Raw genomic sequence first — 14,271 nt, forward strand, 5'->3', positions numbered from 1 at the left:
ATCAGAATTGGAAGCTTTATCATTTCTGGAGCTGGATCTTGAAGACTTCCTGAAGCCTTTCTTCTTGGTAAACTTCTGAAACTTCTTCACGAGCATAGCAAGTTCTTTTCCAATGTCTTCAGGATCATCAGAACAGCTGTCAGATTCTTCTTCAGATGAGGAGACAACCTTTGCCTTCAAAGCACGAGTTCGGCCATAGTTGGGACCATAGATATCTCTTTTCTCAGATAACTGGAACTCATCTGTGTTGAGCCTCTCAAGTATGTCAGACGGATCGAGAGTCTTGAAGTGAGGGCGTTCTTGTATCATCAGGGCAAGGATATCAAATGAACTGTCAAGTGATCTCAAGAGTGTCTTGACGATTTCATGCTTGGTTATCTCAGTGGCGCCGAGTGCCTGAAGCTCACACTACAAAAAAAATACACTTCCGTGATGATACGTGTTTGTCACAGTAGGTCACGTTTTTTGTCATGCATGTACATCCATGAAGATTTTATGACAGAATCAAGATAGTCATACTTGTGCTGTCGTAGAAGTGTTCCATGACATTACCAAAACTATCATCACGGAAGTGTCCACGTCCATGACGAAAAATCGCGCGTCACAGAAGTGCTTTCGTCAAGGGTGACCGACACGTGGCATCCACCGTAACAGAATGCCGTTAAGCTATCAGATCCGGTTTTGGATCCGATAACCCGTTAACAGCCCGGACCGATGGCGATTTTCCATGTGTAAAATCATCATTGGCTTGAGGAAACACGTGTCAGCTCCCCGTTGGCACAGGTGTCACTCATCCAATGGGCGAGATGCGCTTATGAAATGTTGACACGTGTACCGGCCCATAAGGTTTAAATGGGCCGGCCCAACTAAAGGCTCACAAGATTTTGTGGTCCATAATGGGGTCGGCCCAGCAAAAGGCCCATGAGATTTTGCAAACCATAATGGGCCGGCCCAGCTAAAGGCCCACAAGATTTTGCGGGCCATAATGGGTTGGCCCAGCTAAAGGCCCGTGAGATTTTGCGGACCATAATGGGCCGGCCCAGTTAAAGGCCCACAAGATTTTGCGAACCATAGTGAGCCGGCCCAACTAAAGGCCCACGAGATTTCGCCGACCATAATGGGCCGACCCATCTGAAGGCCCAAAAGATTTTGATGACACTAGTAGGCCGGCCCATTAACAGGCTGCTATGTTTTGGGCCAAATGTCGGCCCATATTTGATCCGGTCCATTAACAGTCTGCCATGTTCCGAGCCTAATAAAGGCCCATATGAGATCCAGCCCGTTAAAAGCCTACCACGTTCTGGGCCAAATTACGACCCAGATCAGGTCCGGCCCTTTGAGAGGCTTTGGGCTAAATTATGGCCCATATCAGATTCGACCCGTCAACTGGACGCTATGCTTTTGGGCCCACTTGATAGAGGCCCATTTAGTAATTTGGCCTGATATTAGTTTCGACCTGTTAAAGGCCCGTTTAACATTTCGGCCCTATACATATCTCGGCCCGTTAAAAGCCCGTCATATAGTTGGGCCTAACTACGGCCCCGTTTGCATCCGGCCTGCTCACAGACGATAATCCTCCGCCACCCCCACCCCCGCCCCCACCTGCGTCAAGTTTTCTTCGTTGGGCGAGGCCCCACCACCGCCCCCCACAACCATCGTCCCCACCCGAGCCCCTTCGTTCGCACCGGCGAACTCCGGCGAGCTCTGAAAAATCGACTGACCCAATTTTGAAATTTAGTCTACTGTGATTTAACTAGTGTGGAATATAAAAGGGGAAAACCATAAGCATTGGGAGTATAGTGTTGAGCGTGCCATGGCGGATCTGAAGGTGCAAACCGGACAAAGGCAACTTCGCAACCAATGTTTGCTTTCAACTAGTAGCAAGTAAGTGATGGACAAGAAGTCAGAGTAAAGCAGTGGCGATCTATTTTCTTGCTGCGATAAATAAGTTGAGCAGATACGAAAGAGTACCACCTCTGGTGCGGCGCCGTGTATGCATCTGCTGAGAATTTGATGGTGCTGCGGTAGCGATGGCTGTCGGCAGCGTGGAAGCAAATCTAGGAGGGTAGACGGTGGCGGCGGGGCGTGGTGGACGAGACGGTCGTAGGAGCGGCGCCGGCAAGGTGGACGACGGCGGGGATGAAGCGAGAGGACGGGATGCAAGGATCCCGGCCCGAAGCCGTGGATGAGAGAGGTCGATCTCTTGTAATGGACGGCGGCGTCGGGGTATCAGCTCCGGCATGGTGGAGGAGGACGGCGGTGGATGGGGTGGCGGACGGAGGAGGCTGGGGTGGAGAGGGTGTTTTGGCACCCACGGAGTACGAATGGGGAAATGGAGGTAGAGAGGAAGGGGGAACCATGTCTTCAGGGCGCGCTTGTCTCAAATGCGAGGAAATTTACAAACTTAGACCCCATTTCAAATTTCCTACATCACAGCAATATTAGTCGGTTGGGGATAGGACGGTAATCTCGCATACACCGAATATTTGTCGACGAGAGATTGTTTTTGGCGCCCACCGTGTATGAATCGGGGAGGGAGTCGATTTCGTCCGAGGACACACTGTGTTTTGGCGCCCACCGTGTATGAATCCGGGTGAGTGGCGGTTATGTCACGTTTGAGCGAAATTACAAACCTACCCCTATCGAAACCTATAGAAATCGAGCAGATAGGCTTTGTGTGGCAGGGATAGGCAGTAGTAATTTCCATCTCGCAGATTTTGGTTTCCGGTGGTTACTGCGACTTTCCCCGCTTCGTTCAAAATTTTGTAGAGTGCACGTTTACCGTGCCAACTCAATTCGAATCCTGTTTGTATTCTATTTTTTTTCCGGGCAGGATCCATTTTTGATTGGAATAAAATTCTATATACATAATTTTATATATATATACTTTCAAAAGCACAACACCCTTTATACATAAATATGGTTTACAAATGGCATGATCTCAGATTCATAAGGTTGTATCCATCAATTTGGATTTTCAAATATTTGAAACCACTTTATGTTGAAATCCAATGTATGCATTCCTCGCTAACTGTCTCCAATTAATGTGTGTTTCATGCGGGGTTTTTTTACTTCTCAAAGATGTATAATGTGTTTCACACATGCAACATATAGTGTAATCCCGTTTAGACATTAATTGCGTATAAACCATGCATTGTTTCTAATTAAAGAATCTATGGATCACCAATATTGATAAACTATATAACATTACACGTGTCCCCAAATTCAAATGAATATGCATGTTTGATACACCAATTTGCGTTATGATATTATCGATGTCGTGATCTCCAGTTTAAATATTTGAATCCCATTTAATCCAGATATTCGTCTCATATACCTATCACTCATGCTTATATAACACTATCTCTCTAGACCTATATGCGTTCATCGTCTCTCGGGTATCTCTCGTGCTACCTGTATGTCGACAATGATCTTTTATCTTCATAACACACTGACGGTACTCTCTCCCTCGACCTTCATCACTCTATCTCTCTCTAAGTATATCTCGCTCCCTGCTATGTGTCTCTAACTGTGATTCTCCATGTGGAATCTCTTTCTCTCACACAAACACAAAACTTTGTCTCTCGGGGTCTCATTTCTCTCTACTATTCCCCTGTGTGCCACTCGCACACCCCTCATACAGAGATGTCTTTCGCTCCTTAGGTATGAGAACCTACGACTCTTCCTCTTAAATATCTCTTTCTCACACACAAACACAAACTCTGTCTCCCAGGGTCTCATATTCTCCACTGTTCTCTTGTATGTCGCTCACACACACTCTCTCTCCCTAGAGATATCTTGCGTTCCCTCATATGTCGCTCTAGCTATCACTCTCGTTGTGAAATATCTTTCTCTCTCGCAGACACAAACTCCCGGGGTCTCATTTATCTCCGATATTTGTTTGTATGTGAGTCACATGCACCCTTTCTTCATCTCTCTCACACCCACACACATAACTCAGCCTTCTGATCCACTCGAATCCTATCTCTAACGCACACTAGCTAGCATCTTTATCTTTCTATTTATCTGTTTCTCCATCAACCTTCTTTCATTTATAGGTTGATCTCTTTTGCACAATCGTTGTGCCTCACTCCCTCTGCTCGCCATAGATGAATGCTCTAGCCCACGCCACTATCTCTTAAAGACAAAAACACATGCTCAATTGCCGGGCCTTCTTCCCTACATTCTCACATGCATGCATATTGTCATGCCGATCCGTCTCTCCCATGTCGTTGATCTTATGACTTATGTCTTCTTTATTTTATCTCGATCATGCGCGCGCACACACACACATCCCACGTATACATGTATACCTCTCACACATGCACGTTCAAGGTCTCTATGTCTCCATATGTAGTTAATTACCCTCAACCCTAACGCCACATCGAATCGTTCTCTTCTTGTGTGCACATAACTTCCGCCTGGATGGGTAAAACACACACTCACACTTAACAATCTCCTTCTAGCTACCCCCCCTCTCACTCTTCCCCTATATCCCCGAAACCAATAAGACCATCCCTTCGTTTAATTCCCGCCTACATGCACCATCGATATATAGTAGTCTTCCTTGGTGTCTCTCGAACAAACACGTTCTCTCGATGTAGACTCCTCTCACGCGCACACACCTTCTCTTCCCTCTCTACGGGCATTTTCTCTCTCGCACCCCATCGTTGGTGGCCTCTGCCATACACATCACCTCTCTATGATGAAGCCATGCACACTTAAATTACATCCGCCACCGTGGACCCCGCGACACACACACACACAAACAAACACACACACGCACGCACGCACACACCCCCCCACCCCCTGACACACACACAAAGACTCCATCTCTCTCTCTCTCACACACACACTAAGACTCCATCTCACACACACATGCTCTAGGTGGAGCATTTGTTCCTACCACCATTCATCCAACCTTACCCGTATGATAAACAATCACCTTAATTTACTTGTATAACATGGACAAATTCCACTTTACTTTAGTAGTTAGCAAACTTATCATCTGTACCCTTATAAAAAACCGAGTTGGCGATGATGGTGTGCCTGCCATCTTGTAATATAGACCGTCTGATCCATAACTCACGGATAGAAAGCAAACTATGACAATTTTACAAAAGATACCCGCACCTCTCTCCACATCCTTATCTCCCACAACCTCATTGTTGAGCAATTAAAAAAGAAAAGTCTCTGGAACAATCTAGCTTGGTGGCCGCTGCCGCCTGCCGGCGCCGTCCATCCCCATGCCTCCGCCCATTCCGACCACCAGTCACCACCACGCTCCACTCCTCCTCACCTTATCTCCCATCTTTCATTTTTTCGATGACATTCTCAAGGTACCAGTTTTCCGATAAAATTCTCGAAATATCATTAGTTTTTACACATGGGAACTCCTGCATGGGTAAATCACAACAGGTGTTTTGTAAAAAAAATGCATATTGATGTTCCGTGCAATGCACGAGCATCTTGCTTGTAATTATGTAACGCAAATCACGAGCAGGAAGTGACATTTTTTACACAACCACGTTAACATGGCCACGTAAATCACTAGCTAAAGTAAATACCATTATACTTATATCCCGATGCAAAAGGTTGAGTACATGTCCGAAGAGTAGAGTCGCACACACACACACACCAGTTACGTGACGCCCACTTAAGCAAACACGTATGTTACAATTTGTGCACCCGCGGGTACACGTGATGCTGCGCATTTATTTAAGCCGGACGGCGAACCCAAACAGTAGCTGCATTCATTCCCCTCCCGTCGCCTCTTCTCTGGTCGCCATCGCCCGGTAGCCATGGCCCGTCCGAAGGTAACAACATACGCCATACTCCCGCCGGAGCGGCGCTTTAATCTGGAAATTTTAGTGGTCATGTATGCATCTTTTTGTGCTAGCACTCCTATATAAGGGTTGACCGGTCGCTTCCCGCGGACGTGCGCGGGCGGTGGAAGAGGAAGGAGAAGGGAAGCAGGCTGTGGAGTAACTTTTTTACCACAATTTCTTAGGAAACTGAGTGCAATAATTGAGTAGTTTTGCAAACTACCAGTACTACACCTGAAACGGTCAGCGTCGCCCTGGAGCGTCAGTGCCGCATTAATGCCCGGCTAGAGAGGAGGCGACCTCTCACTGGCGCCGGCTTTGAAGCGGCGCGACGGCCGAGAGAGCGCCGATTCCCGGTGCACGCGACTGCTCCGCGTCGAGGCTAGCCATAGGCCCTGTTTGGATCCATGGTTTAGAGTTAGTTTGAGCTAGTTGGGGCTCAAATAGCCCTAAGGTATCCAAGCATGAGGGTTTAAATTGGAGCAAGCTGCACCGAACCCACCAAAAAAAACTATCCATCAAGTGCATTTATTGTCAATCTAACCCTGTCATCGGGACCACTAAAAGGTGCTAACTAGAGATAGTTCTCATTGGGACCACTAAAAAATCACTTTTCTCTCTCCATCAAGTGCATTTATTGTCAATCTAACCCTGTCACCCAAACACCTCTTTGGCTACAGTTAGTTCAGGGTTAGTCATGAGTTAGTCTAACCTCTAGCTAAGTTAGATTATCCAAACAGGAGCAGTATAGGACATGCAAGTTGCTCAAAGCATACAGTCAAAATCGTACGTGAAAGGATTTTTTCTTTTTGAAAACGGAATGTGAAAGGATTTTTTTTAGAATGCTCTTGGCATGTCGCTAACATGTGATGAGTTAACCGACCTCAATAGACGGGAAAAATGCCAGCCCGCCGCACTTTGAGAGAGACGAGGAGGGAGAAGCGATACGGGTTGCTGGATTACTAGAGATAGGTGTCGCACGGAAGCCAAGAAATATGGTGATAGCGTGGGTTAGCCATGTACTAGTATGAGATGTAACTACACTGGGCTGCCGTGTTTCGTACTCTTCCAGTCCACTGTGGAGATGATTGGTTGATTTTATATCGCTGAATAATATAAAATATTATGAGTGCAGATGCTCCACCACGAGGTTCCTTGTTCCTTCTCGGTCGTCGGGAATCTATGTTCTTCCACTCTATTTTCTTTTACGTGAGCTTTGTTCATCCTTTTGCCAACACGCGAGACATCTAACATCAAGGTGCACATGTCATGCAAGGATCGTTCCATCTATATGAAGAACACGTCGGACTGGAACTACGAGACAGACATGTACCCACTAGTGGACGTGCGAACCTAGCTATGTAATGTAGCGCAGTAAGTGAAGTATAAAGGCACAAATAGTATGAACATGCGTGGCAATAGGCATTTGTCTCTTACTACCACTAAATGTTGTACATGCAATGCCCGGTGATGTTATGGAGTACGTGACTAAGTACTCTACTACTAGTAGTATATTAATTGGAGGCACATATTAGGAATGTGCAGTCTTGGCATAGTAGTATTTCTAACCGAGTACTACTAATACGCTCCTAAGTGAGAAACCATTTAGGTTGTGATCGGTGTGAACAGGTTTGCAATTAAATATAGTGTGGTACTACCTCTGTCCTAGTTTATTAGTCCCCTTTGTAATTTGTGCCAAATTTTGACTACATATTTAACTTAAAAATGTTAGTGCATGTCAACAAAAATTATACTATCGCTGTTCCGTTTCGAAAAAAGCATATAAGCTGTTACTTCTTACCCAAAGGATCTTTATATCCAACAGACACTGAATATCCATACGACTGTTCGAAATTACTTTCACTGCTGATCTGATGTCGAGGTAATTGCTGCATCGCCACCAAAACCCACCATCTCTTAAGCTAAAGTAGACTGAGCTAACCCCTATATTAGCATATTACTAAGATAAACAGAAGGCACTGTAGAATCATTTAGGATGTGAGCTTGTCAATCTGAATGTGGAGGGACACCAGCTTAGCCCCGGCCAGCAGCTTGGGCGGAACTGTGAAGAAGGTCAGCTCCTGCACGGCGACGTCGTTGGGATCCCTGCTGCTTGTCACCTCCATTTCCACCTTGACGGCGTCGGTCCTGCCTTTGGGCTCCCCAGGTGGGCCGTTCGCCCACAGCTTGGCCACGTAGTGCGGCAGTGGGGACGCCCCTGCTCTGATGCAGACGACCGACACGGCGATAGGCGCGCCGATGTCGAGCACGCCGCCGACCAAGAGAAATGCGCGGCCGTCCTCCTCCGCGAACAGCAAGAGCCATGGCTCCGACAGTGGCACTTGCAGCTGGAGCACCTTGCCGTACTGGATCCTATGTACGGGCATGGGATGCACGGTGCCGATGTCGTGGGAGAGCACCGGCGGTGGGCCTTCGTAGCAACAGACGGGCATGGGACATTTGCAGGGCGCGAGCGGACACACGCTCTAGTGATCGGCGAGCTTGTGGTAAGTGACGTAGAGCCCACAGCCTTCGTGCGGGCACTCCACCCTCACCGAGGAGAGGACAGCGTCCACCGCCGTGTTCCGCACGTCGAAGCCACCGCCGCGCTCACACTTCTGGCACTGCCGCTGGTTCCCTAGGCGCTCGACGCGGCAGTCCATGCAAGCCAGGTGCCCTCCCTTGCACTGCACAAATCAATCGAACAACACATCAATCAAGAAACCTGGACCTTGCTCGATCAGCCGAACGGACGAGGTGTATTCGAACCTCATACACTGGAGGCTTCAAGGGGCGGAGGTACAAGGGGCAGTGGAGCAAGGTGAGGTCCATCGAGACCATAGAGAGCTCCATCATCGGGTCCTGTTCCGTCTGCATGATCTCGCCCTCCTCATGCACAACCATCTCTCGCTTTATTAGGGCAGGGGCCTTACAAAGCTTTACCGTCACATATTCATACTACTTCATGGTGCATTAAATCAACACATGCATGTATCAAAAGGAGAGTCACGGCATGCATGCATGCGTTGTAATTAATGCATCGGTAAACGCAAATTATTGAAATTATATCGAGTGCAGTGCTTTGATGTGTCGCGTCAACTCATACAAGACCGAGAAGTTTGATTACTACAACGCCCTCTCACCTTAACTGCACCTACCTTTGGCTGCATGAAAGGTGGGCCACCGACCTATTGGGCCCACCTGTCATGGACGCAAAGGCAGGAGCAGTAAGTCAATGAAGCTGCATCCCTCCCTCGCCCATGAGCGTGGTGGCTGGCAGGACTAGGAGAAGCTTTCGTTCGCTACACGCTCTCCCTCCCACACGTGGTGGACATGCAGTAGTTCAATCGGTGTTAGATGGCCAGAAGCATACTGTAGTACTCCTCCACTGCAGTAGTACTCCATCATTGTTCGACTTCCGAAAGAGGCGAAGAGCCAAGCGCAGCCGGGGCGCTCGTGTGGCAGTTTCATGTGTAGAGTAGTCTAGGATAGCGTGTACCGTGCCTGTAAGTTTAAAATTGTTGGGGTCGGCTCCATGCTTTATTTTTTAATTAAAATAATCTTCTAGCCCTACCTGTCTTCCTGGTGATTCTAGTTTGCACGCTCATCTGGTCAAAGACAGGAATATATATTTTAATTTGTGGTGGGGTAAATGTTAGAGGTTGCAGCAAATGGAGTATTGTACACTGCGGGTCTTTCAGCCAAGTTTAGAGGCAACCATGTGGGGCCAGTGCTATGATGTGTCGCGTTAACTCGTACAACGAGGAGAACCTTGATTTTACTACTACACGCCTTCTCCCTCGCGCGCCCATGCGCGCGGTGGCTCGCAGACAAGGAGAGGCTTTTGCTTATAGTACTACAACAAGCTATCCCTGGCGCTCGTGGTGGACGGACATGCAACAGTGGATTTGATACTGTAGAAGCAGTAGTAGTAGTAACATCATTGTTCGTCTTCTCGAAGAGGTGAAGAGCCAAGTGCAACCCGAATGTGGCAGTTGCGAACCTTGGAGCACGCATATAGCCAGGCTCTTGCATGAGACAAAATTGCTATGTGAGCCCGCTATTATAGTAGTTGCTAGTATAGCCATGTAAACCAGAAAGGAGTATTTGCCTTTCTAGAGATTTCAACAAGTGACTAGACTACACCGAGACGGAGTACATATGGAGCAAAATGAGTGAATCTACACCATAAATAAATACTGAGTACAACGCAAAATGAGTGCCTCCTCGTTTACGGAGTACATATAGGAGTACGTAGTTCTCTCGTTTTACTCTCGGCCTTGGTCGCGGAGTACTATCATCTTGAAATTTACGAAGTCATCATAGGCACCTCGTCGTCGAGAGGAACGTCTCCTGACACGCGATAGACGCGAGCGGCAGTCGCCTCCATAGGTGCTTGAATGCCAAAGAGGGAGAGGGTAGCGGTTCCCGAGACGTTGAACGGTCAATGATGCATCCTCAAATTACATGTAGAGGGAATTAATTGGAGAAGCATAATAGAGCCAGCATGATGTGAATGCAACAGAGTTTGGATTCTCATATAAAGGCGCCCCACCACTCCAATCCATCTACTCCTTAGTCTCTGCGCAACACTGCTCACTCCAATCCAAGACCAAGTGACCAGAAGCCAGAAGCACCTATGGAGGCGACGGACGCGAGCGGCAGTCAGCTGTGCCAAATCATCCAAGGCGCCGGCCTGCTGCCCCGCACCGCACAGCATTTCCAGATGGTGCTGGCGACCGCCGCCGTCATAGCCCTCGCCGACGCCGGCTTCGCCTCTCGCATGGACAACATGATGGTCAACTCCATCTGCAAGTTCGCCGCTGTCAAGAAGCGCACGGATGACCTTGCCGTACTGCTCCAGCCCGCGCGCCCAGGCTCCTCATTGCCTGCCACCCTCATCGGCCTCCATGGTGACGGACGGCACCTCCGCGTTCAACACACGTACGGAGCAGCGACGTCTCCTCCTTCTTGATCCAGCAAGGGGGAAGGAGAGGTTGATGGAGATCCAGCAGCACGACAGCGTGGTGGTGGAAGTAGCGGGATCCCGGCAGGGCTTCGCCAAGCGCAAGCGGGGAGGAAGAGATGTCACGGGAGGGAGAGGGAGGCGCCAGGGCTTAGGTATTGCTGCCCTCCCTCCCCCCACTATATATAGGGCCAAGGGAGAGGGGGGGTGCAGCCTTGGCCCTTCCTCCAAGGAAGGGTGCGGCCAGGGAGGAGTCCATCCTCCCCAAGGCACCTCGGAGGTGCCTTCCCCCTTTAGGACTCTCCCTTTCCCTTATCTCTTGGCGCATGGGCCTCTTGGGGCTGGTGCCCTTGGCCCATATAGGCCAAGGCGCACACCCCTACAGCCCATGTGGCCCCCCGGGGCTGGTGGACCCCCTTGGTGGACCCTCGGACCCCTTTCGGCACTCCCGGTACAATACCGATAATGCGCGAAACTTTTCCGGCGACCAAAATAAGACTTCCCATATATAAATCTTTACCTCCGGACCATTACGGAATTCCTCGTGACGTCCGGGATCTCATCCGGGACTCCGAACAACTTTCGGGTTACCGCATACTAATATCTCTATAACCCTAGCGTCACCGAACCTTAAGTGTGTAGACCCTACGGGTTCGGGAGACATGCAGACAGGACAGAGACGACTCTCCGGTCAATAACCAACAGCGGGTCTGGATACCCATGTTGGCTCCCACATGCTCCTCAATGATCTCATCGGATGAACCACAATGTCAAGGATTCAATCAATCCTGTATACAATTCCCTTTGTCTATCGGTATGTTACTTGCCCGAGATTCGATTGTCGGTATCCCAATACCTTGTTCAATCTCGTTACCGGCAAGTCTCTTTACTCGTTCCGTAACGCATGATCCCGTGACTAACTCCTTAGTCACATTGAGCTCATTATGATGATGCATTACCGAGTGGGCCCAGAGATACCTCTCCGTCATACGGAGTGACAAATCCCAGTCTTGATCCGAGCCAACCCAACAGACACTTTCGGAGATACCTGTAATGCACCTTTATAGCCACCCAGTTACGTTGTGACGTTTCATACACCCAAAGCATTCCTACGGTATCCGGGAGTTGCACAATCTCATGGTCTAAGGAAATGATACTTGACATTAGAAAAGCTCTTACAAACGAACTACACAATCTTGTGCTATGCTTAGGATTGGGTCTTGTCCATCACATCATTCTCCTAATGATGTGATCCCGTTATCAATGACATCCAATGTCCATGGTCAGGAAACCATAACCATCTATTGATCAACGAGATAGTCAACTAGAGGCTTACTAGGGACATGTTGTGGTCTATGTATTCACACATGTATTACGGTTTCCAGTTAATACAATTATAGCATGAACAATAGACAATTATCTTGAACAATAATAACCATTTGATTATTGCCTCTAGGGCATATTTCCAACAGTCTCCCACTTGCACTAGAGTCAATAATCTAGTTCACATCTCCATGTGATTAACACTCATAGTCCACATCGCCATGTGACTACACCCAAAGAGTTTACTAGGGTTTGATCATGTTCTGCTTGTGAGAGAGGTTTTAGTCAACGGGTCTGCAACATTCAGATCCGTGTGTGCTTTACAAATCTCTATGTCATCTTGTAGATGCTGCTACCACGTGCTACTTGGAGCTATTCCAAATAACTACTCTACTATACAAATCCGGTTTACTACTCAGAGTGATCCGGATTAGTGTCAAAGTTTGCATCGTCGTAACCCTTTACGACGAACTCTTTTACCACCTCCATAATCGAGAAAATTCCTTAGTCCACTAGTTACTAAGGATAAGTTCGACCGCTGTCATGTGATCCATTCCTGGATCACCATTGTACCCCTTGACTAACTCATGGCAAGGCACACTTCAGGTGCGCTACACAGCATAGCATATTGTAGAGCCTACGTCTAAAGCATAGGGGACGACCTTCGTCCTTTCTCTCTCTTCTGCCGTGGTCAGGTCTTGAGTCTTACTCAATACTCACACCTTGTAACACAGCCAAGAACTCCTTCTTTGCTGATCTATTTTGAACTCCTTCAAAATCCTGTCACGGTATGCATTCATTTGAAAGTACTATTAAGCATTTTTGATCTATCCTTATAGATCTTGATGCTCAATGTTCAAGTAGCTTAATCCAGGTTTTCCATTAAAAAACACTTTTCAAATAACCCTGGATGCTTTCCAGAAATTCTACATCATTTCTGATCAACAATATGTTAACAACATATACTCATCAAAAATTCTATAGTGCTCCCACTCACTTCTTTGGAAATACAAGTTTCTCATGAACCTTGTATAAACCCAAAATCTTTGATCATCTCATCAAAGCATTCATTCCAACTCCGAGATGCTTACTCCAATCCTTAGAAGGATTGCTGGAGCTTTGCATACTTGTTAGCATCTTTCAGGATTGACAAAACCTTCTGGTTGTATCACATACAACCTTTCCTCAAGAAAATCGTCGAGGAAACAATGTTTTGACATCCTATCTGCAAGATTTCATGAATAATGCAATAACTGCTAATATAATTCTAACAGACTCTTAGCATCGCTACGAGTGAGAAACTCTCATCGCAGTCAACTCCTTGAACTTGCCGGAAAACATCTTAACGACAAGTCGAGCTTTCTTAATGGTGACACTTACCATCATTGTCTGTCTTCCCTTTTAAAATCCATGTGCACCCAACAGCCTTACGACCATCAAGTAGTTCTTTCAAAGTCTATACTTTGTTTTCATACATGGATCCTCTCGGTTTTATGGCCTCAAGCCATTCGTCGGAATCCGGGCCCACCATCTCTTCTCCATAGCTCATAGGTTCATTGTTGTCTAGCAACATGACTTCCAAGACAGGATTACGTACCACTCTGAAGTAGTATGCATCCTTGTCGACCCACGAGGTTTGGTTGTGACTTGATCCGAAGTTTCATGATCACTATCATAAGCTTCCACTTCAATTGGTGTAGGTGCCACAGGAACAACTTCTTGTGCCCTGCTACACACTAGTTGAAGTGACGGTTCAATAACCTCATCAAGTCTCCACCATCCTCCCACTCAATTCTTTCGAGAGAAACTTTTCCTCGAGAAGGGACCCGTTTCTAGAAACAATCACTTTTGCTTCCAGATCTGAAATAGGAGGTATACCCAACTGTTTTGGGTATTCTATGAAGATGCATTTATCCGCTTTGGGTTCGAGCTTATCAGCCTGAAACTTTTTCACATAAGCGTCGCAGCCCCAAACTTTTAAGAAACGATAGCTTAGGTTTCTCTAAACCATAGTTCATATGGTGTCGTCTCAACGGAATTGCGTGGTGCCCTATTAAAGTGAATGCGGTTGTCTCTAATGCCTAACCCATGAACGATAGTCTAATTCGAAAAGAGACATCATGGTATGCACCATATCCAATAGGGTGCAGTTATGAT

The 14,271-nt window shown here is 47.4% G+C and overlaps 1 pseudogene; it reads right to left on the reverse strand.

Annotated features, from left to right (window-relative positions):
* Window positions 1-7,816: 7,816 nt before the first annotated feature.
* LOC109752695 (uncharacterized) lies at window positions 7,817-8,729 on the reverse strand (annotated as a pseudogene).
* Between the last annotated feature and the right edge of the window lie 5,542 nt (window positions 8,730-14,271).

This window comes from Aegilops tauschii, chromosome 6, assembly GCF_002575655.3.
Source record: "Aegilops tauschii subsp. strangulata cultivar AL8/78 chromosome 6, Aet v6.0, whole genome shotgun sequence".
Lineage (NCBI taxonomy): Eukaryota > Viridiplantae > Streptophyta > Magnoliopsida > Poales > Poaceae > Aegilops > Aegilops tauschii.